Source organism: Aquarana catesbeiana, linkage group LG11, assembly GCF_042186555.1.
Source record: "Aquarana catesbeiana isolate 2022-GZ linkage group LG11, ASM4218655v1, whole genome shotgun sequence".
Taxonomy (NCBI): Eukaryota; Metazoa; Chordata; class Amphibia; order Anura; family Ranidae; genus Aquarana; species Aquarana catesbeiana.
Genome location: NC_133334.1, coordinates 269,131,130 through 269,157,070, shown reverse-complemented (window position 1 = coordinate 269,157,070; position 25,941 = coordinate 269,131,130). Strand labels below are relative to the sequence as shown.

General features: G+C 43.4%; 1 protein-coding gene across 3 annotated transcripts in view; it reads right to left on the bottom strand.

The window, feature by feature from the left end:
• ZNF536 (zinc finger protein 536) overlaps window positions 1–25,941 on the bottom strand; it is a 556,044-nt gene that overhangs the window by 381,374 nt on the left and 148,729 nt on the right. For 2 of the 3 annotated variants that reach the window (XM_073605824.1, XM_073605822.1), the window contains exons 2-3: window positions 21,289–21,349; window positions 18,019–18,092 (exon numbers count right to left, since the gene is read on the bottom strand). The gene's annotated coding sequence lies outside the window, so the exon portion shown is untranslated. The remainder of the gene's footprint in view (window positions 1–18,018; window positions 18,093–21,288; window positions 21,350–25,941) is intronic. The other variant, XM_073605823.1, reaches the window with a different exon arrangement.

Here is a 25,941-nt window from a genome sequence, read left to right as displayed (position 1 = left end):
TGCCCCCGCCCCCCCCCCCCTTAAGGAGATTCACCTGCTCTATTTGTCCTGTTTACCATTATCAATAAAAGTGAAATTAAAAGAAAATCCCAAATTTTGGGTTGTCCCCAGAATAGTACCAGAGGGGAAATCTTCTAATGGGGACACAGTTCTGGTGATCTGGGGGTCCCTAAGGAATTACCTTAATTTGCAGGTTTTTCCTCTCACTTCCTGTTTCACTATAAAAGTGAAGGAAAATCTCTGCAATGGGACACAGATGGTGAAAAAAAATATCTGACAGGGGTTATAACCCTCCCTTGCTCTATCCAAAATGAAAAAAAAAATGTGCCTATAGTTCTACTTTAAACTTTCCTTTTTCAGGGTTCTCTATGATTTATCAGGCAGATGCCATGGGACCATTTTGAAGAATATATCTGATACAGGAGAAATATGTGTAATCCTCAACAACTTAAAGACTTAGGCTCTCCCAATTAGTTCCAAGGCATACCCCTTTAAGTCACTGGGATCCCTGATGAAGGTCTACAGCATATTAGTAGAGCAGTCTCCATTTTTTTCCATCATATCTAAATAGAACTTGTAGTGTTAACAAAAAGAAGAGCTCTGGTTCTTCCAGGTCCAAAGGAGTATTTAGCTTTGTGATGAGGAGAAGCTTGGGTGAAGAGACGTGCAGAGAAATGGTTTGGTTACAGACGTCACTGGTGATTGGTAAAAAGAAAAACATCCAACACATTTTAGAGGGTTTAAGCTTGCCTTCTTCAGGGCTCTCTGTGATTTATCAGGCATATGCCAAGCAACCACTTTGAAGACAATATCTGGCACAGGAGAAATACTTGTAATCCTCAACAACCTAAAGACTTAAGCTCTTACAAGTAGTTCCAAGGCATACAACTTATAAGTCACCAAGATACCTGAAGAAGGTCTGTAGCGTTTTGGCAGCGTAGTCTCTATTTTTTTTCATCATATCTAAAGAGAACTTGTAGTGTTAACAAAAAGCAGAGCTCCAGTTCCTCTAGGTCCAAAGGAGTATTTGACTTTGGATAAAGAGACATACAGAGAAATGGTTTTGGTTCCAGACATCATTGGTGATTGGTAAAAAGAACATACCCAACACATTTTAGGGGTTCAAGCTTCTCTTCTCCTCTGTGTTTTATTAGACAAATGCCATGGAACCAGGAGGAGACCATGTCCAGCAAAGGAGAAACAACAACCTAAAGTCTTGGGCTCTCCCAAGTATTTCCATGGCATACACCTTATAAGTCACCGAGATCCCTGAAGATGGTCTTTAGCATATCAGCAGAACAGCAGAGTAAAGACTCAGGCAAGGTCTCTGAAGTAGTTCCACAACATACTGTATACCCGATATGTCACAAAGTGTCCTGAAGAAGGAGGGGCCTAAATACAATGTCTAGAACCAAAACATTCCTGTTTATATATTCTCAGTAGAGGCATTTCTAATTGCACACAGATAGAAGCCACTAGTCTAGACAAAATGTCTATTGCTGTTATCTCCAGAAATTGGGCAACCAGGTCCTTTAGATAGCAGGTCCAATCATTAAAGAACCCCAAAGTAAGAGTCCTAGTCTTCCAACATAACAATCCCATTCAGCCCTGCCATAGCCACAAGGATTTTTCTATGAAGTGACCTCATCTCAGGATACAATGCTTGGAACTGAGGGGTCAACTACTAGACCTGAACACTGTCAGGTGAGAAGAAGGAGGTAGATGGTAACCCCATGTAAGAGGCATGAAAAAAAAGCCTACATGGGATTTGAACTCTTGGCTCTAACAGAATAATGGAGTGACAGAAGAATGCAAGGAAGATAGGTATAGGTTTGGTGGCGGTGTTGGGCTGGTGAGGGGTTCAGTCCAGGAAGTTGATGGTGACCCTGGATAATGTCTGAACAAAAATGGCTCAGTTCTGCTAGAGAAAAAAAATATAGAAAAAAACATTGCTGGTGGGATGGGGGGGGGGGGGGGGGGTACTGAAATCTCAATGAGAGCTAATAATTACCTGGAAGTGTTACATTTACACATTGCTTAGCATGCATGTACTTAACGTGAAACAATATCTCTGATGACAGGTCCACATTAAGACCTACTCATCACCAAATGAGAGAAAACCAACATTTTACAAACAAGTAAAATAAAAAAGGGCTGGGGTTATATAGAAACATATTTTATCAAATGCAGACACACAACGGAAATGACAACAATGCCCATTTATCCTGAGCAGTTGAGGGAAGCCATTTTGTTCAGTCACCTGACCCTATCAGACTCATGTGTTTGTGAGCTATGATTCTCATTTTATGGCTGAAAATGGGCGCATTTAGGGATTAAGACAGAACATGATAGATATATTAGCGTCTGATGACTGGGAACATCTGTTGGGCTCCTCTAGGATTGCATATTGTGTCATGTTGTTTGTGTACGTTGCACATTACTTAGAATCTATAACAGGCAACAACCATCTGAATGTTAGCATTTTTTGTGCTCATTAAAGGGTCAGCCCATCTAACAATGCTATCTTAGTGCTTGGTAGATGCTGGAGAGTAAAACCATCTGACGGTCTCTTCTATCGTTCAATAACTCTATTGGTGAGAGCTCTATGTTGAGTTTATAGGTCTGCACACCTACTGTGCCCATTATGAGGGCTCCCACCACCCCTGTTCTGCATTCCCAGAGCTACACACCTGCTGTGCCCATTATGAGGGGTTCCCACCATCCCTTATAACTCATTTTACTTTGAGTGACCAGGAATGGATTGGGTTCATCAAAACTATTGTAGCGCCCTCCTAGTTTGCTAGTTAATAGATACATTTGGTTGGTTTATTTCAGGGGTTAATTGTTTGCTTCATAGGCTGTGGCTATGTTACCTCCCCCTTTATTCTGGAACTCAATGGTGGGTTCATAACATAGTAGATGGGGGGGGGGGGGGGATCAGAGGCTGCTGTCTGAACATGGGGAGGCAGCCTGAGAAGGTGGGGAAGCAACCCATAAATACTCTGAAGCCTGTCAGTCTGGGGATCAGAATCCAGGGTCCAGCCATCTGGAGGTGACCCATGTGCTGGGGACTCTGCCCCTGGGGGAACGAGAGACAAAGGAGAAGCCAGAGGAGCCTTTTTGAAGACATCAAGGTCCCAGCTGGGCTCTGCTGGGGGTGCCTACTGAAGAGAGAAGAAGCCTGGGTCAGAGTCTGGGTGGAGGCAGGAGATCTGTGGTCAGGAAGCTTCACATGTGTTACTGAGTACTTAATTCAGCCATTTTTACGGGAGAAGTGACTGTGGAATGCAATATCCCACAAGTCACGACCAGGTGCAGCCAAGAGCAGTAGAAGACAGCCAGTGTCACACCAATTCTCAGTGACTGAACTTAATGCAGCCAGGTGCAGTGTAAGACAGCCATGCGTTGTACCACTAATTCTAGTACTACTACTACTGCTATCATCACCAGTACTACTCCTTACAAGTGAGCTATAGGATGCTGCAACCTACAGCTGTGGAATACAGATTGCAACCTGTTTTGGAGCAGCCAGAGTCCTAGCAGTCCTCAGTATTTTTGTACAAAGTTCTACAGTTTTCTTCAGTTTGGGGTATCCCTTGCTCCCGTCCTTATCCAAGTTTACCATTCCTAATGAAACACCAAAAACCAAAACCTGTAACCTGCCTGAGGAAGTGTGTGGAAAATGCAGTTTGCCTGGCTGTGGGTGCTATAAGGGGGAAACAGGCCCAAAATCCGCTACATTATTTAGAATGGAGAGAAAGGTCATCTGGAAGTTTTGGCTGCTGTGGAGCAGAACATACAGTTACTATTTCAGGCACTTATTGAATGTGTCTTTGGGGGTTACTTTCAGTGCACAGGGTTCAAAATTGATAACTCTGAGATGGCAGCTGTGTCACCGGCACACAAGGGGAGGTGATCCACCAAAGTGTGTCTGCCATTAGCCTTCCAAGTGGCATTCATTTAAATGTCCATTAAGCAGCATTCACATCTATCATGGTTTAGAGGGTATCCCCCAGGGTGGGGTGGCACGGTCCCAGAAGGACTGTAACTTCTCAGCTGACATCGATAAATCTCATCCTATATTTGGCAGGAGTTTTGGATAGAGGTCTGCAGAGGATTCAAAATGCTTTGGCGACATTTGCAGGACTCTAAGTGCTATTGGCAGAAGCCAGATCCCATTAACTGATTCATACCCAGAACTTTTATTACATAGAATGGCTGAGAATAGGATGACTCGAACTATCCAGAAATACAGCTGACAGCCACAGATCTCAGGGGGGATAATATATGAGTTGGGCACCTGTACAATGTCGCACAAAAACATTTGAGGGTCTTGCTCTTGGCAATTTGTCAATAAATAGGCATGAGGGATTTGGTGGATGTTTGCTCAAAGCTAAAGTCAAGAGGCCAAAAACATTTACACCTGCAGTGGGTCCTCCTCTCCACTGCAAAGGTTACCCAACAATTTTGCCTAGGGATAATAAATAAGGTAATATACTTACCTTATTCCTTGCTCCTACATGCTTCCTCTACCTCATGCAACCAGTCCTCTTCTCTTTGGTACCCAACCAGTCTTAGCAGTACAATGCATATCCAGTAGTCCTGACCTGTACGGGAGGACTCGAGGGCCCACCTACATTCTGAAGCATTGGACAGCGGAAGAGAGCACTGACTACCGGGGATAATCACAATACCATGTAACATCTGATAGTGCCACTCGAGGTGTTTTAATAATAGACAAGTCTGGTGTCCCACGTGCTAGAGGGGGGTGCTGGCTGTCAGATACCTAATCCAGAAAGCATGTGAGAACAGAAGGGCGCCACGCATCGCCAACTCAACAGGTGAAGAGGAATGTAAACGGCCTCAGCCTTGGAGTCCTCCAAAGCCACGCCCCTAACATGTTTCAGTTGGCGGGGCAAAACATGTCAGAGGCGTGGCTTAGGAGGATTCTAAGGCTGAGGCCATTTACATTCCTCTTCACTTTTTTTTTCAATAAAGTAGGACAATTGGGTTATTTTTTACTGTATGTGTCCCACTGTGGAGATATATCTTCAATTCCTGCCCTGCAAAGGAAAGAAAGGAATTCCCATCTTGGAGAGTTCACAACGGAATAGGTGTCCCACAGCTCAAAATTCTTGGACAATGGTCCCCAGGAGAAATAAAGGGGTGAATCTCCCCAGCATTGGCACAGACAGCAATTAACTTGACAAAGAGTCTAACCCTTCCCCATTTTTATCATGAACTATAAAAAAATACCTATACATACACTTTAAAATAGCACTCCATTTTTAATGGGGGACTGGCACTCTACAAATAAACTAAGAAAAAACATCCAGAGATCTAGGGGTGGCCCATCTGTCAGGGGCGCAGGGGCGCAGGGGCACCGCCCCCCTATCCATGCTCCCGCTCCCCTAATCTACACGCAGGGCACCGGATGCATGAATTCCAATGGGGGGGGGTTTGTTTTTTAAGCATGTGATTAGAACCAGAGTTTTTGTGCCCAAAGCCCACCAAGTTGTGTGACAATAGCAAATGAATATTCGCTATTGTCACACTGATTTTCCTCCCGGCCAGTCAGGAAGCGGGTGAGACCCATTTCCTGATTGGCTAAAAGGAGAAGCGATTCTTTTGGGCCATGACGAGGGGACAGGAGGAGGCCACCGGAGGAGATGCAGGGGACGAAGCCGCTGCCCGTTGTTCAGAGGGAAGCGCTGCACGTGGGTAAGTGCGGGGCTCATCGATCAACCGACCGGGGGGTGTGTGTGCGTGGTTGTGCTGGTGACCCTACCCGAATGACCCACGGATGGTGAACGGGGGGATGGAGTGCGGGTGACCTGACCATCCGGGGGGGGGGGGGTGGCTGTGGATGCATTGTGTGCCCCCCCCAAAAAAAAATATAGCACAAGTCATCACTGCTGATGCCTGTTGTATTGTTGCATTGCAGCACTACAAACTTTGAAAAGCCAAGTTTGCTATAAAGCAGGGGTCCCCTAACTTTCTAAAGAAAGGGCCAGTTTACTGTCCTTCAGACTTTAGAGGGGCCGGACTGTGCCCAGTGGGAATAAACCATGCCCGATCTTTGGTATTAGGGGGAGAAATAGTTGGTATCTTTGGGAGGAATAGTGCCCCATTTTTGTTATCAGTGGAAGTTATTATACCCCATTGTTGGTGTCAGTGGCAGGAGTAAGGCCTCAAGGGCCAGATAAAGGTAAGCAAAGGGCCATATCTGGCCCCAGGGCCACAGTTTGGAGACCACTGCTATAAAGGATAAGTGCACTTTAAAACAAAGTGCATTTATCCTTTTTGCCCCCTTCCCCAACCCAACCTAACCCATCCTCCCACTTCAGAGATGCATACTTACCTCAACATGACAGACACAGTACATGGGTGCAAGTCATGGCCGTGCTTGCGCATTACAGCCCCATCGACTTCTATAGGGTTATGTCCTGAGGCTGGAGATGATCGAAGTTGGTCTCATAAAAGTAAACAGGGCACTAAGTCTAGGGCACCTGTGCTAGGGTGACAACGCACATTCACAGTACTGTATCGATAGAGAAGAAGCGTTATCACCCTAGGACAAGAAGTGTTTTAGGAAAACAGAATACTCTCCTCTTCTTGCCCTCAAAACATGAGGGGGGAGGGTAGTCTGTAGTCCACAGAGAAAGCTGTGCATATCAAGTTTAGGTGGAAGACCAGTGCCACTAGACACTGCCTAACGGCAAACTTCTTTGTGGAGGGTTAAGATGGAATTGCTTCCAATGGGTTTTATCCAAATTGTAGACAGTAGCTGATAGACTCTGTTGGGGTCTAGGGCTACTACCTTTCTGATAACGACAATGGGGCCTTTACCACAGGAAACACTTGAGTAATTGGGGAGGAACGCCTGATGTCCAGAAAAACATCTCACTCATTTTTTTATATTCGTTTATTGAAGATAAAAGTATACAGTACAAGTGGAGCCAACGTGTTTCGGGGAAATTGCCTCCCCTTTCCTCAGGGCTGTCTTTCTTGTAGAATGCTTAGGCTCTGAGAGGGTTAAATATATCCAGTCAGCAGCATGGCAGCATGCCGGCGTGTTGTGGAGCAGAAGCCCTGAAGAAGGGTCAGACAATTCCACCAAAACACATTGGCTCCATGCTTTTATCTTCAATAAACAAATCTAAAAATCACCAAGCGAGGCGTTTTTCTGGACACTGGGTGCTCCTCTCCAATTACCCAATAAAGAAAGCTTGGAACAACTAACACAAGTGCAGAGAAGAGTGCAGGAACTTATAAGTTCATAAGACTGGCAGGATCAACAGGTATTGAACAGATAAAACAAAGAACTATCAATGGTATATTTAACAAATCAAAAGAGAAGTTAAATGTAATGCCTTGTACACACGATCAGACTTTCCGACAACAAAACCGTTGAATTTTGTTCGAAGGTTGTTGGCTCCAACTTGTCTTGCATACACACACTGTCACACAAATGTTGGCTAACAATTACGAACGTAGTGACGTATAAGACGTATGGCGAGCCGATAAAAAAGTTCAACAGTCATGTGATATCTCCATTACGAACGCTAGTTTTGCAAGACCGAGCGCTTCCGGCTCGCACTTGATTCCGAGCATGCGTGTTTGTACTTTGGACTTTTGTGCGACGGAACTTGTGTACACACGATCGGAAAGTCCAACAACAAAAATTTGTAGGCGGAAAATTTGAGAACCTGCTAGCCAACATTTGTTGGCGGAAAGTCCGCCAACAAATGCCCGATGGAGCATACGCACGGTCGGACTTACCGCCAACAAGCTCACATCCAACATTTCCCGTCGGAAAATCCGATGGTATGTACGCGGCATTAGGTTGTACAAAACTCTTTTTTTAAAGTGGACTTTTCCTTTAACAAACGTCACAAGGTACCTTGAATTTCCTTTATACTTCATCTGCATGTGAGGACTCACCTTGAGATTAATCAAGTGCGGACAATGTCAATATACTTCCCAGTACACGGACAATGCGAGTTTTATTTATGGCGCAGGCCAAAAAATAATAAAATATATACACCGGGTTAATAGATAAATTGATATGCGCATAGAAGACCATAAACAAAACATACTAATATAGGACAGAAAGCTCGATACCAGCTCAATCAGGACATAAATATGGATTTCACAGAACAAATGGACTCTGGATGCAAGGAATCATCGTCTCAGCTCCGCCGCTTCAAAAATAATAAACTGAAGAGAGGGCTGAAATAGATATTCATATAAATGTGCAGAGTCCGGAATTACTAAATACTATTTCATCTGAAAGATGGTTCTTTAGTAAAAACAAGACTGCAACCTTCCAGAGCAAAAGAAGACAAAATATAGAAAAGATAAATACGACTCCCAATGAGAACGGAAAAAAAATAACATAAAACAGACTTTATGTGTAGATTAACTGGAAAAAAACCCCCAAAAAACCTGTGTTGTAGGTAATCACTTTTTATTTTAAACACTCATCATCCATGGCATACCAGATGACATTTCAAATTAGTCTGACAGTGGGAGCACTGGTGCTAGCTGCTGAAATTAAAAAGAAAGAACAGAATAGGAGACGATGACAGCGAATCGGTATGCTCGAACCAAGATTGGAAATATTTGGGGGTATCTAGGAAAACTGACCTATGCATTGGATGAATCGGTTTAATTGGATTTTGCAAAGGCATTCGATACAGTCCCCCCCCCATGAGCACTTAATCTACAAGTTGAGGTCCGCAGGCGTGAACCATAAGGTTTGTTCTTGGGTTAAAAATGGGTTAGAGGGGCGTGTCCAAAGGGTTGTGATAAATAACGTGTACTCAGACTGGTCTGGAGTGGTATAAGTGGGGTACCACAAGGTTCTGTCTTGGGACCGATTCTCATCAATTTATCCATAAATAATTTAGAGAACGGGATAAATAGCTCAATCTCAGTTTTTGCGGATGACGCAAAATTAAGCAGGGCAATAACTTCACATCGGGATATAGAAATCTTACAGAAAGACCTGAACAAAATAATGGAGTGGGCAACTACATGGCAAATGAGGTTTAATGTGGAGAAATGTAAAAGTAATGCACTTGGGGGCAAAACACACAAATGCAAACTACTCACCAGGGGCAGAACCGATTGGGGAATCAAGGATGGAGAAGGATCTGGGGGTCCTAGTAGATGACAGACTGAACAATAGCATGCAATGTCAAGCTGCAGCTACCAATGCAGGCAAAATATTAGCATGCATAAAAAAAGGGATATACTCCAGAGATAAAACAATAATCCTACCACTGTATAAAACTTTAGTTAGACCACATCTGGAGTATTCTGTCCAGTTCTGGTCACCAGTCCTCAGAAGGGATGTGCTGGAACTGGAGGGAATCCAGAGAAGGGCAACAAAACTAATACGGGGACTGGAGGACCTCAATTACGAGGAAAGACTGCAAACACTAAATTTATTCTTGCTGGAAAAAAGACGCTTGAGAGGTGACGTGATAGCGATTTACAAATACCTCCATGATGATACCAGCATAGGAAAAAAACTATTCAGTCACAAGGATTGTAAGAGGACATGGGGCCACACATTGAGATGGGAAGAGAAGCCGTTTAACCTTAAACTACGAAGGGGGTTTTTCACTGTCAGGGTAAAAGGGATGTGGAACTCTCTCCCACAATTGGTGGTGGCTGCGGGGAGTGTTGATAGTTTTAAGAGACTTTTAGATGTGCATCTTAAGAAACACGACATACAAGGATATGGGAAATATAGACACTGACACACGTACGCCTACACAGGTTGAACTGGATGGACTATTGTCTTTATTCAACCTTACCTACAATGATACTATGAATTAAACAGATTCCCACTGAATTCTTACTGAAAAAACAGTAAGCACTAAGGAGAGGTGTGGCAAAGACCAATGACAGGGTGGTAGCATAAAAACCTACGGTTCCGCAACAATGTTATCTTTCAGTTATTTGAAGGTTCACATCAGGTAATGTCAGAAAACCCATTCCGACCTAAGACTCTGTCTCAGGGTTATCTTACCAGGTCTACTGAATCCTTACCAGGTCTATGGACCTCTTAGCAGGTTTATGCTTCTGGTACCACATCTATTGTCCCCATACCAGAACTATACCAGGTCTATGGAAACTTACCAGGTCTATGAACTCCTTAAAAGGCCTATGGATCTATTACCTGGTGTGTGGACCCCTTACCATTTTTATAGTTCCTGTACTAAGTCTAATGTTCCCATACCAGAATGTTTTAACCCTTACCAGGTCTATAGTCAACTTACCAGGTCTGTGAACCCATTACCAGGTCTTTAGACCTCTTACCAGGTCTATGGACCCTTTCCAGGTCTATGAACACTTTTGCAGATTTATAGTACTTGTACCAAGTCTACTGTCCCCATACCAGGACTTTTTATCCCCTACCAGGTCTATAATCACCTTACTAGGTCTGTGAACCCATTACCAGGTCTTTAGACCTCTTACCAGGTCTATGGACCCTTTCCAGGTCTATGAACACTTTAGCAGGTCTATGGTTTCTGTACCAAATCTACTGTCCCCATACCAGGACCTTTTATCCCTTACCAGGTCTATGGTCACCTTACCAAGTCTATGAACCTGCTACCATGTCCTAAGACCTCTTACGAAGTCTATGGACCCTTTTCCAGGTTTATGGTTCCTGTACCAAGTCTACTGTTTACATACCAGGACTGTTTCTTTTTCCCTTACCAGGTCTATGGTCACCTTACCGGGTCTATGAATCTGTTACCAGGTCTTTAGACCTCCTACGAGGTCTATGGACCCTTTCCAGGTCTATAAACTCTTTAACAGGTCTAGGGTTCCAGTACCAAGTCTACTATCCCCATACCAGGACTTCTAACCCGTTATCAGGTCTATGAATCCCCTACCAGGTCTATTGTCTCTTTACCAGGTTTCTGGTGCCCATGATGGATCCATGAATGACTTAGCAGAAAATCTAAGGAAACCCTTAGCAGTTCACTCCTACACTCCTATGGTTCTTTATTTTAGATTATCTTTGCTACCAAATGTCTATTTTCTTGTTTGATCTTTTTATGTGATATTTAAACCTCTCCCCCTCCCCCCACCCCAGTCAACACCTGCAACAATGTTATCTTTCAATTATTTTGAGGTTCACATCAGGTAACAATCGAAAATCCCCTTTAACCCTGAGACAGACTCTCACAAGCCTCGCGCAAGTAGCGGCGAGGGTAAATTTAATTTGTTAACGCAGCGACGGAAGGGGGTAGCGGGCCCTGCAAAACAGTAATCCTGTCTTTCAGCGCAAATGTTATAGGAAGCTATGAATTTGGTGGATGTGAATGGGATGTTGGTACATGTTTTACTAAGGTATTATAATGGCAGCCTATTATTAGATCGCATTAATCATTACTGTGCCAAAGGCACTGACAGGCCCGCTGAATACGATTGAAAGGGTTGTAATGGATATAAATTACCCATTGTGTGATAAAAGGATTTTTTTTTTTTTTTTTTTTTTTACTAAGGAGGTGAGAATAAAATAGCAAATTCAAATCTGACTGCGGTATAAAAACCCGGCAAAAAAATCAAAAGTACAAAAAAAAAAATTTAAAAAAAAAAGAGACGGACTCAGGAAATCCGCAGACTGGGGAGGTAAGCAGTTTTTAAACAAGGTGGTCATCGGCCCCCGTGAATTGTGCACTATGCAAAATTAATTTCTGCAACGCATAATGCTATCAGGGCGAAGCAGCAGCGGTGGAATCTCTTTAGCGGGGTGACATTTCTGTGATGTGACAGCATTAAAATTCCCTCTCCGCGATTCCACCGCCCGACGCTCAGTCTCCGAACGGCTGAGGGTCGACGTATAGATAAATATATATACGTCTTCCCTCCTGCGGCGTTTGATCGCGGTCGTCGAGTGCCTCTCTTCATCCAGATTTCAAGCCTAACTGAAACGTCTCGGCGGAACTGACAGCGTTTAGCGGACGTGTTAACTTAGAGGGAGACGCCTGAACTGAGCACGTAATGAGTTTGCTGCTTTGAGATTAACCGCGTGTCAGGTAGGAGGTAATTGTCTGTAAGAGCGGAGTGCTTAAGGAAAAAAAAAAAGATGTTTTAAAGGGCTTGTCCACTGTGAAATGAATTCTGCTTTGTGGTAACACTTCCCTCTTAAAGTGAACGTGCGCACTGTCCGGGACAAGTACACTTAAGTTGGATCTTCACCTTCCTTAACCACTTTTCAAATAGCCAGCTTAAATATTTATCCTGCTCCAGCCATTCCTTGGAGAGACGTGCCCAGTAGGGGGCTGGAGAGATGATAAATATAGTCTGAAGCACTGGAGAGCCGGGAAAGAGAGGGTTCCAAAGCCTGAGGGGCTTGGAAAGAAGAAAGAAATGGCTGCACATCCAGAACTTCCAATTGCCTTTTATTTTGTTTCACAAAGATAACAACAAAGACACCAAACTGTGGTCACAGTTCACACATGCATCTTGTGCTTAATCATATCATGTGCTTAATCCTAGGCAGCCCATGGTCTCTGTACAGTGATGGCGGCCCCTCCATTAGGATGCATGGATCCCTCCATTAGGATCCATGGATTATAATTGGGGGGGGGGGGTTAAGCACGTGATTAGAGGTTCTAATAGGCTTCAAAAAAGGGTGAGCTCGGGATGCATAGCACTGCTCTCCGAGCCCACCCAGTTGTGTGACAATAGTGAATGAATATTCGCTATTGTCATACTAATCCTCCTCCCGGCTAATCAGGAAGCGGGTCCTGAGACCCGTCACCCGATCGGCTGAAAGGACAAGTGTCCTATTGGACGCCTAGGAGGAGGAAGGAGACGCCGCCCATCGCCTGTAGGAGGGCTACCCACCTGCAACCTAGATGGGGTAAGTGCAAGGCTGGATGAACAACCAACCGCAAGACCCCCTGGGGGGGGTTTGGGTGACCGGACCGACAGTAGGGGGATTGGTCATTTGTCGAGCCCCCCCCAAAAAAACTGACTGTGTAGCTGTTCTGGAGGCCTCAGCGAGGGCCTGGATGGATTTTCTGAGGAGCTGGTCGCAGGACCTCACCACAAGGGTTCTGATCTAGAGTCTCACTCACTGGACAGTGTCCAGAGGAAGCTGGAAGATGACAGCTGTCCAAGTAAAGACCTTAAATTGATCCCTGTGACTGTGCAGTGTCCTGGAAATCGCATTGGCTACCAGTAGTTGTGCAGTGGCACAAGGTAACCAGATGCCTAATGATCCCCACTTGTGAGGCCTTAGACTGTTTGATATTCATAGTTACTTAAAGTGTTTGCAAATTCTACATAAGTTGTACATGTTTATCTACAGTGCTCTCTTCTCCACATCCGTTCATAGTGCTGAATTATAAAGCTTGTCTGAGAGTTCAGAAAAAAGGGGGCGGAGAGCTGAAGTTACACCCTGCAGAGCTCAGTGAGGAGAGCTCTGGGAGCTGATTGGAGGGAAGGGACACCCCCTCCCCCCTCCACACAGCATACTGGAGCAGAACTAAGGCTGTCAATCAGCTGCAGGTCCCTCAATGTCAACTTTTTTTTTCTTGGTGTCAGGAAAACTTGTCAGAAGTGACTCACGCTGATAGCAGAGGAAGGAGGCAGAAGACAGAAATGACACTTAGTGCTCTGGATTATGACAAGTACACACTATAGAGGGATGTGTTTTGTTCATATTTCATTTCTGAGGTTTACAACACACTTAAAGTGGTTCTGAAGGCTTAAGGTTTTTTATCTTCATTCATTCTATGCATTAAGGTAAAACCTTCTGTGTGTAGCAGCCCCCCACCTCCCCCCCTGAATCTTACCTGAGGCCCATCTCGATCCAGTGATGTGCACAGAAGTCTAGGCTCTCTGGGGACTCTCACACCCCATTGGCTGAGACAGCAGCAGGAGCCATTGGCTCCTGTTGCTGTCAACCACAGACAGTGAGCCAATGACGAGAGAGAGGGGGTCGAGGCATGGACATGCAGAGCAGCGGCTCTAGAGCGAGCCCGCTCACGTGTCCCCACAGCATTGACACCAATGATGGGGCATTATTCCTCCCACTGACACCAATGATCGGGCAAATATTTCCTCCCACTGACACCAATGGTGGGGCATTATTCCTCCCACTGACACCAATTATGGGGCATTATTCCTCCCACTGACACCAATTATGGGGCATTATTCCTCCCACTGACACCAATGGTGGGGCATTATTCCACCCACTGACACCAATTATGGGGCATTATTCCTCCCACCTACACCAATGGTGGGGCATTATTCCACCCACTGACACCAATTATGGGGCATTATTCCTCCCACTGACACCAATGGTGGGGCATTATTCCTCCCACTGACACCAATTATGGGGCATTATTCCTCCCACTGACACCAATGGTGGGGCATTATTACTCCCACTGACACCAATTATGGGGCACTATTCCTCCCACTGACACCAATGATGGGGCACTATTCCTCCCACTGACACCAATGGTGGGGCACTATTCCTCCCACTGACACCATCGATGGGACACTATTCCTCCCCTTAATACTAAAGATGGGGCATTGTTTACTCCCACTGGCCACACTTGGCCCCTATAAAGTCTGAAAAACAGTAAACTGGCCCTTTGTTTTCGAAAGTTTGGAGACCCCCTGTACTAACGCAATTCACCTGCATTGTAGCACACTGTACCGTGTGGCAACCCATGGTACTGCATTGAATTACAAAAAAAAGGGTCATGTGCAATTTTTAAGGCATGTAAAGATGAGTTGTCAGTCTATTCATATCGAATTTTCCACTTTAATATATAGTAGGTATTCCCGCGCTGCGATAAAAAAGAAGAGGTAATAACTGCTGCAAAGCACAGGAAGGTTACTCCATAACCACAAGAGGTAATCAAAAACAAAAAAAAAATAGATAGATAGATAGATAGATAGATAGATAGATAGATAGATAGATAGATAGATAGATAGATAGATAGATAGATAGATAGATAGATAGATAATATATATAAAATAAATAGCTCAGCGCTATTTTTTGTTTTTGATTATGTGAGTTTAGCTGCTGTAGATAACTTTGCAACGTAACGCACATTAACGCACGGCAAAGAAGTAAATGGGCCCTAATTTTGCAAAGCGACCAGTCTTTAATTTGTAGTTCACCACCCCCCGCCGACTCCATCCATGTAATTAATGTAGCTGCAAACCGATGCAAGACCCACAGCGATGCCCTGCGCCCCCCCTCCCCCCCACCCCCCGCTGAGCCACCCTGCTGCCCATAGATACAGACGCTTAGCGGAAAGGGAGGGGAAAAAAAAACGCCAAAGGCTTTTCCCACAAAAGAATTCATGGAGAGGTGTGTATTGAGGTGTACAGGATGGATCCAGCTGCAGCGTCTTCTACAAGCTGAAGTGTAGACAGATGGATAAGCGAAGGTGCCAGCGAGGATGAAGATGCTGAGAGCTGAAAGAAGGATTTCATGCTGAAGGGGATTAGCCAGGAAATAAAGTATCATTGAGATGTTTCTTAGGAAAACAGCTGAATAGGCTAAACAACTGCAATATAATAAATACATAAATAAATAAATATTTCACCAAAGAAGCGAGGGCGTTAATGATTATTTAAGATAATGTAATAGCGCAAAATGCACCAACTCAAACATTAATAGATGGGAACGCACACTGATATCCATCCATGGAAATGTACGCCATCAACTGCCAATCTTCGGCACATGGAAGATGTAGAAAAGCAAGGACTGTATTGGGTCATGTTTGTCATCAGCTGATGCTTGTTTTTTTGTTTTGTTTTTTTTTTTGGGGGGGGGGGGGGGGGGGGTTGCAGTAATTGATATGCTGTCTTTTTTTTTTTTTTTTTAATTTGTTCATATTTCATTTCTGAGGTTTACAACCAGTGATGGGTCCGATCAATGCGCCCGGCCCCTAATCTACATGCAGGGCACCGGACTCATGGATTTCAATGGGGATTTTTTTTTTTGAAGCACATGATTAGAGCCTGAGGCTCTAATTGGCTTAAAAAAAGGGTGGGCTCAGGGCACAGAGCACTGCCCCCGAGCCCACCCAGTTGTGTGACAATAGCGAATTGATATTCGCTATTGTCTTCCTGCTTCTCCTCCCAGGTCAATCAGGAAGTGGGACCTGAGACCCGATCGGCCAGGGAGTCTTAGGGCGGTAGCACTTTCGGTAGCACTTTCACCTAGAAGTAAGAAGTAAGAAGGGTCGCCTAGAAGTAAGAAGGGTCGCTGGTTTGAATCCCAACCACGACACTACCTGCCTGGAGTTTACAGGTTCTCCCTGTGCCTGCGTGGGTTTCCTCCGGGTACTCCGGTTTCCTCCCACACTCCAAAGACATGCTGGTAGGTTAATTGGATCCTGTCTAAATTGTCCCTAGTATGTATGAATGTGAGTTAGGGACCTTAGATTGTAAGCCCCTTGAGGGTATAGGGACTGATGTGAATGTACAATGTATATGTAAAGCGCTGTGTAACTTGATGGTGCTATATAAGTACCTGAAATAGGACCCGCTTCCTGTTTGGTCGGGAGGAGAAGCAACAACCCCGGAGCGAGGAGTAGCAACCCTACCCTGGATCCATGTCATCTGCCTCCTAAGGTAAGGAGGCCACTGATCGCTGCCTTCCTCTGTCTCCTGCAGGGGGGGTTGATCGCCACCTGGCCAGGCTGTCTCCCGTGCAGGGAAGATCGCTGCCTTCCGGTCTGTCTCCCACAGGGGGTCATATTGGTTTGCCCCCCCCCCCCCCCCAAATATTGAGCACCAGCCACTTTAAAGTGGTTCTAAAAGCTCGAGGTTTTAATGGATGAGCGAGTTTGGGGTGGAGGAACTTGACTGGCCTGCACAGAGTCCTGACCTCAACCCGATAGAACACCTTTGGGATGAATTAGAGCTGAGACTGCGAGCCAGGCCTTCTCGTCCAACATCAGTGCCTGACCTCACAAATGGGGTTCTGGAAGAATGGTCAAACATTCCCATAGACACCCTCCTAAACCTTGTGGACGGCCTTCCCAGAAGAGTTGAAGCTGTTATAGCTGCAAAGGGTGGGCCAACTTAATATTGAACCCTACGGACTAAGACTGAGATGCCATTAAAGTTCATGTGTGTGTAAAGGCAGGTTACATAGTTAGGTTGAAAAAAGACACAAGTCCATCTAGTTCAACCATAAAAATAAATACATAAATAAATAATAATATCATACAATCCCATCTACCCAATCCTATACCCACGGTTGATCCAGAGGAAGGTGAAAAACCCCAGCAAAGCATGATCCAATTTGCTACAGCAGGGGAAAAAATCTCTTCCTGTTACCCAGAGAGGCAAACAGACTTTGGATCAACTTTACCTATAAATGTTAGTACCCAATTATTTGTCCCAATACTTTTGACAATATGGTGTTTATGGCCCTGGCACTTCGATCTCCCTGCCGCCACAGTGAAAGATGGCAGAGCCGGTAAGAAGGAAATGTTTCCCATCTCCCCGCTGCTACACAGAGCAATAATGCTAATGCACACTGATTCCTCTTGTACCAAATTGTAATGTAACTGTAATGTCTGCCTTCATTCTGTTAAGCGCTGCGCAAACGGATGGCACTATATAAATCCTGTATAATAATAATAATAGGCGATTAGGGCGTGCCCAGGCACATCCGGCGCACCCTGTGCGCACGCCTATGCTTGTGGTCACTTATGTGGTACACGATCTCCCATTCCCCTTTTTTACAGGTCACATGATCTGTCGCAAAATTGCTGAATGTACTTAGTCAGGTGACCTTTCACCAACTGGCCAGTTGAAACAGATCACATGACCACCACCTTGGTGCTCGGAATATGAAAACCGTCTGAACACAATGAAGCCTCCTGCATCCAACAAATCAATTCACAACAATTTTTAAGAAGCATTTTACCTTAGAACTAAAAACAAATCAATACTTATTTCCATACATCGAAGAATAAACCACCTTCAGTGGTAACATATTCAACTCACCCAGTTGCGTACATCTGCAGAATCATAGATTCAGTTCAGTTTGTCTGGGCGCAGGGAGAAGGCCAACATTCATACTGCGGGAGAGATGGGAGACGCATCTTAATAGTATTAATGGATGGGGAAAAATCTGATTTACAGTCACTGGGTTTTAGGCTTTCTAAGAAACAGGAAACAATAGGAAGTTCCAAAATGAACCCGTACTTTGGCATGCAGGGCAAAATGACAGGTTCTCTTTACTGAAGCCCTATTCAGGGGCCAGGTGGCACCACCTCTGGATAACATGTCCCCCTCCTGTTGATACCAACCTTTCCCCACTGCCTTCTTTGCCTACAAAGGCCAGACTAAGAGGCCATGTGTATGCTCAATATTGGAGCTTACACAGGGACAAGGACCGCCTCCCTGCTCTTACATAGGCGGTAATTGGTTGCTCAAGCACCATACACTGCAGTGTAGGAGGAAGGGGAGAGAGTCACATGCTCCCTTATTACCAACAATCCAGCGGCGGCCGCTCCATTAGGGGCACAGGGGCGCCACCCCCTAATCTATGCGCCCGGCTCCTAATATATATGTAGGACTAATGGATTTCAATGGGATTTTTTTTTTTTTTAAGCACATGGTTAGAGCCTGAGGCTCTGATTGGCTTAAAAAAAGGGTGGGCTCAGGGCGCAGAGCACTGCGCTCTGAGCCCACCCAGTTGTGTGACAATAGCAAATTAATAATCATAATCATTTACAATTGTTGTTTCTCTTATAATATATAATACTTGATGCGACACTTCCAAAAAACTCCTGAGGAAGCTCTTCTGAGCGAAACATGTAGAGTAAGAAGTGGTTATACATGTCAAAAGAAATTATACCAGATTCTTATAAATGTTTACTGCGATTTTAAAGAATTGTTTAAATAAAATTTATATTTTTCTAAATTGATTGATTATTCTACTTCCTGGTACCTTAAAAGTCCCGCCTGCCCCTTCCTCCCCTTTTTTTCAATAGCAAATTAATATTCGTTAGTGTCTTCCTGCTTCTCCTCCTGGCCAATCAGGAAGCGGAGGAGGAGAAGCGACCATATTGGTCACCGAGGAGGAGATGCAGAGGGAAGTCACCGAGGAGGAGATGCAGAGGGAAGTCGCCGAGGAGGAGATGCAGAGGGAAGCCATCGAAGCAGCCCGCAACCTAGATGGGGGTAAGTGCGGGGCTGGTGGGTGGACCAGCGAGTGACGTGGGAGGGGGGGAGGTAGGTGGCTTGCCAATCGACCAAGCAAGGGGGGACGGGGGGGTATTTTCACTGAAGGACCGATCGAACAGGTGAACCGACTGCCCGGACGGGGGGAGGGTAACTGAAGGACGGACTGAATGGGGGGGAGCACTGGCGGCCACTGCAGCAACCACAAAAGGCTCCAGCAGGTGGGTGGAGAGCCAAAGAAGTGAAGGTGAGTATCAGCAGAAGAAGGGATCTTATCAAAAGTATATACAAAAGCTAGAAAAGTAAGACGCGACGGCCCCCTAATATGTCTAATATCACCAATATACAAAATATATTCTAAAACAACATATCTTTATTACAAAAAACATTAAAAAATATTATACATAAGGTGGGCAATATACTTCCACCAAACATAAAAACCACTCATGGCAGCAGTCAGATAGATTAAAGAAATTCCTACACGTTTCGCAGCGACAGCAGCTTCTTCAGGGCTTCAATGTTCCTTTAACTGACTCAAAGCCTAATATTGACAATCCAATGGACACAATAAGTACAAAGGTATGCTGGGGCAGCCACAAGCCCGAAGTTTAGGAGATGTTGGCACTTTATCATGGACTGTACATTGTTTCTGTCATTATGTTAACTTATCCTTCAAGTAAAATGTTTGAACGTTGCCTGGTTTGAGGTTATTGAAGGGGTGTAATGCAAGTAACTGGCAGACATAGTCTCCTTCTTGGGTCATTAAACACATCGAGATATGAATATAACGATATGAGAGTTTATACGGCGTGAAGATAGAGTGGTTACCAAGGGTGACAAACGTTTCTCTAGCAGCCTGTCTTTGAGCGTGTACATGTGGGAGGTGCGATAGCCTCTTGCAGAGAGGGAGATGTGGTCGGCATTCCTACGAATGTGATCCGTTTCCCATAGCTAGGGGAGCAGTTTTTCACTAGCCCTAGGCCCTTTTCACACTGCCGCGACCTTGAGGGTGCAATTTTGATGCGACTTTTAGTGCAATTTCAGGGAATGCCCGTGTAAACTTGAGGTCTACGGACCTCAACTCGCATGAAAGTTGGACCAAAGTAGTACAGGGACTACTTTGAAGTCGGCATGACTTGAAGTCGCACATATATGAATGGTTATCATTGGAAATCATGGGGAAATGACTTGTCATGCGGCTTTGCAGGCCCCCGAGTCGCAGGACAAGTTGCACAAGTGTGAAAAGGGCATTAGGGTTCCCAGTGCCAGCATGTTAACTGTAGACAGCTCGTGGCTTCACAGCCTGCTGCTCACTGCGCATGCGTAAGCTGCGTTGTGCTTTGTGAAGGGTCCCGCAGTCTTCAGGGACATGTGACTGTGGGGAGAGGAGAACTTTCGCCTGGACTATCCAAGCAGAAGTGAATCAGGTACCTGTCAAAACTAGTTACCCACTCCCCCCCCCGCCGCAAAAATTACGTGCCAAAATAGGTAGAGGACAATGGAGGAGACCTTAAACTGAATATTCCTCTTTTTAAAGTGATTTTAAAGTCTTGTGTTTTTTCCTATAAAAATAATAAACATGTTATACTTACCTGCTCGGTGGATTTGCACAGAGCAGCCCGGATCCTCCTCTTCTCGGGTCCCTCTTCTGTGATCCCTCCCTCTTGTTCAGTGCCCCCCACAGCAAGCAGCTTGCTATGGGGGTACCAAGCTGAGTCACAGCTCTCTTTGTCCATTTAGACACAAAGCCCCGACCCGGCCCAGCCCCCTCTCTCCCGATTGGCTAGCTGACTTTGATTGACAGCAGCAAGAGCCAACTGCGCCGCTGCTGTGCCTCAGCTAATCAGGAGGGGGAATCTCGGATGGCTGAGACACTTGTGGACATCACTGAACAGAGAGGGACCTCAGGTAAGTGTTAGGGGGGCTGCTGCACACATTAGTAATAGAATGCATTAAGATAAAAACCCTTCTGCCTTTACAACCCTTTTAATCATAAATATAATAATAATAATAACAATAATAATAAAAATAATAAAAATAATAATAAATAAATATGAATACATTATTATAATGGCGGTGCACACTCACCTGGACCACTGAATTCAGCTCTAGTAGATGGAAGGAGCCATAGACAGGACTTTAACTGGTCCTAAAAGAAAAAAAAAAGTCACAAATGAAAAAAAAGTGTAAAGTTGTTCACTGAATGGCTTACAGGAAAGTGCTAAACAAACAAAAAATAACGTATTAATTATCATTATCTATTACTAATAAAGCACCAACATATTATGGAGCAATTTGTATTAAGGGGGCCCTGTCACCGGAAATTTTCCAGTTTCTTTTCATTAAGTGGCAAGGCTACCAAATTACCATTTATATTGTTTTTTTGGCTTTAAAGATATTGTTTTCTCCCTTCCTTCCCTTCCTCCTGTCTTCCTACCTTCCCTACTTCCTTTTTTATCTCCTTCCCTTCTTCCTTCCCTACTTTGCTCATTTCCTCCTTCCTGTTTCAATAGTTTTTATTGTTTTTTTTTGTGGAAAACAAGTAAATAAAAAAAAAAAGGATCAATTAAAGGTACAGCGAACGATCCTCGTCTGCTCCAAGCATGTAACGGGGAAACATACAAATGCAAGACATTGCAAGAAATCGATGAGGACCATAGCACATAGGTAAGGTCTTCCGTGGGGCCCTCTAATGTACATAAACTTGTGTTTAAGGCAAACATCAACTTATTATAGGCTACTACTAGAGTGTTTGAATAACATAAATGCAAAAGGGTTACCATCTGGTTAATGGAGCATATATATATATATATATATATATATATATATATATATATATAGCAGATCATGGACTTGGAAGCATAGCATTATTATAACTTAATCGCAATGAAATGGTATTGACGGGCAATAATGCCTCTAATTCATATTGTGCGATAAATAAGGCACTTGCAACTATCACCATTGCAGCTATCCCATATGAGGCATCATATTCCCCAAAATGTGCCCAAGAGAGTCTGGGTTACAAAAAAGGCCTGCAAGCACACAATGCCAAGATTGGCAAAGAACAGTGAGGGGAAAAGAAAAGAAGGAAGCGGAATAAGGAGGAGGAAAATCCATCCGGGAACCTACCGTCGGTCGTCTAGAAAAATATCTCTAAGTATTAGGGACCTGCAAGTAGGCAAGCCAGGGGGACCATATTTTTTCAAAGGGGGATTGTTTTCTCGTGTAGAACACTCACTATCTTTTTGTTCTACATGATCCACGTAAGTTTGCGTTCCATCATTGCCGTGTCAATAACGGGGCTTTTCCATGCTGTGGCAATGGCAATTTTTGCCGCTAGGAACATAAAATGAATCAGTGTCTGGGTATGTCGAGCTACATTTTCCAATGGTTTGTTCAGTAGGGCGACCCTAGCATCCTTGACGATAATAACCAACCTCTCCTCTTTCCTTTCCTCCTTACGTCCTTCCCTACTTCCATTCTTCCTTTATTCCTTTTCTCCTTCCTTCCCTACGTCCTTCCTTTTCTCCTTCCTTCCTTCCCTACGTCCTTCCTTTTCTCCTTCCCCTCTTCCTTCCTACTTTTTTCCTTCCTTCCTTCTTTCTGCCCTCCTTCTTTCCTTCATTCCCTCTTTCTGTTTCTCCTTCCTTTTGTCCTTCCTGTTGTCTCTCCTTTCTTCCTTCCCTACATCCTTCCTTCCTTTCTGCTCTCCTTCTTTCCTTCCTTCCTTTCTTCATTCCCTCTTTCTGTTCCTCCATCTTTCATTCCTTCCTTTCGTCCTTCCTATCGTCTCTCCTTTCTTCCTTCCCCACTTCCTCCTTCCCCTCTTCCTTCCTACTTTTTTCCTTCCTTTTGTCCTTCCCTCCTTCCTTTCTTTACTCTTTTTCTCCTTCCTTCCTTCCTTCCTTTGCTCTTTCTCTCTTTCCTCCTTCCTTTTTTGTTCATTCCTTCTTCCCTACTTCCTTCCTTTCCTCCTTCCCCTCTTGCATCCTACTTTTTTCCTTCCTTTCATCCTTCCCTCCTTCCTTTCCTCCCTCCTTCTTTCCTTTTCTCCTTTCTTCCTTCATTCCCTCCATCTGTTCTTCCTTCCTTTCGTTCTGTCTATCTTCCCTCCTTCCTTTCTTCCATACATCCTTCCTTTCTTCCTTCCCCTCTTCCTTTGTACGTTTTTCCTTTCCTCCCTCCTTCTTTTTGTCTCCTTCCTTCCTTCATTCCTTCCTTTTATCCTTCCTATCTTCCTTCCTTCTCTCTTTCTTTTCTTCCTTCTATCTGTTGTAGGCTTGAATATGAATCCAAGCACCTCATTGACCAATGTTGTTATTTGCCCTTTTTGGCACTTCCTATCCTCATTTCCTCTTTCCCTCCTTCCTTCTTTCTCGCCTCCCTTTCTTCCTTCCTTCTGTCGTAATATGAATACCAGCACCTCACTGACCAATGATATTCGCCTTTCCCAGTAGCTTTTACAAAAATAGTCTCATCATTCCCTTGGAAGTGATATAAAGTGGATTTCTGAAATATCAAATTATTCTGCTTCCACCGTGTAGTGTTGGGGACTGAGCGAGACTTCACACCCCTCCCCCCATCATGGCCTGACTTCATTGCGACTTCACATCCTCATCCCCGGCCTCGTCTCTTCTGGACAGGACGGGCATTTCATTCTTCATTGGACATAACTAGTTCTTGGAGCTATTTTAATTGACTTATAAAACATTCATAAAACATCCATCGTTTCTTAGCATCCGGTCGTAACCGGTCAAAACTGCTATTTATAAAGCAAAGATTATTCAAATGTTCTACTGATTAGAAGATCATCGGAAGGCAATAGACTTCTACCCAGAGCAAAGTTCTCTGAGGTCCGAGAAATGGAGATAGCATAGATAGATAGATAGATAGATAGATAGATAGATAGATAGATAGATAGATAGATAGATAGATAGATAGAAAGATAGATAGATAGATAGATAGATAGATAGATAGATAGATAGATAGATAGATAGATAGATAGATAGATAGATAGATAGATAGATAGATAGATAGATAGATAGATAGAATTGCCAAGTATATAGACGATAGATACATAGGAAAGAAAGAAAGAAAGAAAGAAAGAAAGAAAGAAAGAAAGAAAGAAAGAAAGAAAGAAAGAAAGAAAGAAAGAAAGGAAGGAAGGAAGGAAGGAAGGAAGGAAGGAAGGAAGGAAGGAAGGAAAGACAGATAGATAGATAGATAGATAGATAGATAGATAGATAGATAGATAGATAGATAGATAGAATGCGAAAGAAAGAAAGAAAGAAAGAAAGAAAGAAAGAAAGAAAGAAAGAAAGAAAGAAAGAAAGAAAGAAAGAAAGAAAGAAAGAAAGAAAGAAAGAAAGAAAGAAAGAAAGAAAGAAAGAAAAAGAAAGGAAGGAAGGAAGGAAGGAAGGAAAGACAAGTAGATAGATAGATAGATAGATAGATAGATAGATAGATAGATAGATAGATAGATAGATAGATAGATAGATAGATAGATATTGAAGGGAGAATGGAATGCCAAGTATATAGATGATAGATACATAGAAAAGAAAGAAAAGGAAAGACAAGAAGAAAGAAAGAAAGAAAGAAAGAAAGAAAGAAAGAAAGAAAGAAAGAAAGAAAGAAAGAAAGAAAGAAAGAAAGAAAGAAAGAAAGAAAGAAAGAAAGAAAGAAAGAAAAAGAAAAGAAAAGATAAGTATATAGACGAAAGAAAAAAAGAAAGAAAGAAAGAAAAAGAAAAGAAAAGATAAGTATATGAAAGAAAGAAAGAAAGAAAGAAAGAAAGAAAGAAAGAAAGAAAGAAAGAAAGAAAGAAAAGACAGACAAGTATATAGAAGAAAGAAAAAGAAAGAAAGAAAGGAAGAAAGAAAGAGAGAAAGAAAGAAAGAAAGAAAGAAAGAAAGAAAGAAAGAAAGAAAGAAAGAAAGAAAGAAAGAAAGAAAGAAAGAAAGAAAGAAAGAAAGAAAGAAAGAAAGAAAAAGAAAAGAAAAGATAAGTATATAGACGAAAGAAAAAAAGAAAGAAAGAAAGAAAGAAAAAGAAAAGATAAGTATATGAAAGAAAGAAAGAAAGAAAGAAAGAAAGAAAGAAAGAAAGAAAGAAAGAAAGAAAGAAAGAAAGACAGACAAGTATATAGAAGAAAGAAAAAGAAAGAAAGAAAGGAAGAAAGAAAGAGAGAAAGAAAGAAAGAAAGAAAGAGAAAGAAAGAAAGAAAGAAAGAAAGAAAGAAAGAAAGAAAGAAAGAAAGAAAGAAAGAAAGAAAGTAAGAAAGAAAGAAAGAAAGAAAGAAAGAAAGACAAGTATATAATAGATAAGAAAGAAAGAATGGAAAGATAGGTATATAGACGATAGATACATAGAAAAGAAATGAAAGAAAGAAAGGAAGGAAGGAAAGACAAGTATATAGACAATAGATAGATAGATCGAAAAGAAAGTCTGATGCATTCTGTAGATAATTTGGATTGTTATACTCCCCTGCTCTTCCGCGTTTATTTTATGTGATTATATTTCAGTATTAGAAGACTTGTTATGACAGAACTCCGGATAACACACAAATCCTACAAGTTTCATGCACACTGAATGCATAAAATATTACAGAGACGCCACCATTTCTGTGTGCCCATGCTGGACCAATCACACGCCTTCTAAGTTATATTGGAAAATAGAGTGAAACCCTCTGATTGGTTGCATTGGGTGATGCTCGCACTATCAGGCCCGTCTTGGCAGGTTCTT